Here is a 1,068-nt window from a genome sequence, read left to right on the forward strand (position 1 = left end):
TATGGTGATAAATTTGGTCCATTCTATACCTACCTATTTTCAAATTAATTGGTTTTATGCATAAGGCTCTTAGGAATAGAGAATTTGGGATCATTTCAGGCTGATAGAGCTTTAAAATAACAGATCTTCACATAAATTAAGACATCACAGTTATTTTTTTTTTAATACTCACTTAACCAGCCTCATCCCATTCCCTCTGCAAACCTGTGTGCTGGGCAGAGTACTGTTGTTATTGCTGCCATTTTACAACTAGGAAAACTGAGTGTCTCAGCAACTTAAATCATGATTTAGGACTTTTTAATCTGAGGAGCATTAAGTAGGTTTTTAATGAGCAGTGATATGTCCTACAAAAAGTGTGATAGAAAGCGCTGGGTATATAGTGAAAAGACATACCTTGGAATCATCTCTGTTTATGGCTCTTTGATCTGAATAAGTGGATTTAATTCCTCTAACATGTTTCCTCATTTTTAAAATGATCTAGATGATCTCTAAGGCCTAAATCCAATATTGTCCACAGTGATAACTTCCTTCTTTGTCTCACAGGGTTGTAGTGAGGATCAGATTCATTAATGGGCAAGAAAAGTGTAACTCTGGGAAAGTCACTTAACCCCAATTGCCTCAGAAAAAAAAGGGAGGGTTGGACTAGTCGACTTCTAAAGTTAAGGTTCCTTCTGATTCTGAATAATATAAATATGAAATAAGGATTCTTTTTATATCGTAGAGCTGGTCAGATCTGATATAGTTCTTAGCACATCGTCACCGAAGTAGTTTCAGACTATTGTAGCTGTGAAATTCTGATATCCCCATTTCTTAGGATCCCGATTTTCTATTCACTATCTCACATTATTGGTAAATGACAAGCGTGAGGAAAAAACCTAAATGTCCACTAAACAGCTACCCTAGCCCATCTGTGGCTCCATCTTTCTTAAGCTGGGTGCCAAGCTTAAAGTGTAAGTAGGGTGGATTTCTGAGGACTCTGAGGAGGTGCTTGGTATGGTTGCCCCACATGATGGAAATTAGCTGGGGATCTGCAATTCAAAGTGAGGAAAGAGAATTTGAAATGGAGAG

The sequence above is a fragment of the Antechinus flavipes genome, chromosome 6, assembly GCF_016432865.1.
Source record: "Antechinus flavipes isolate AdamAnt ecotype Samford, QLD, Australia chromosome 6, AdamAnt_v2, whole genome shotgun sequence".
Classification (NCBI taxonomy): Eukaryota; Metazoa; Chordata; class Mammalia; order Dasyuromorphia; family Dasyuridae; genus Antechinus; species Antechinus flavipes.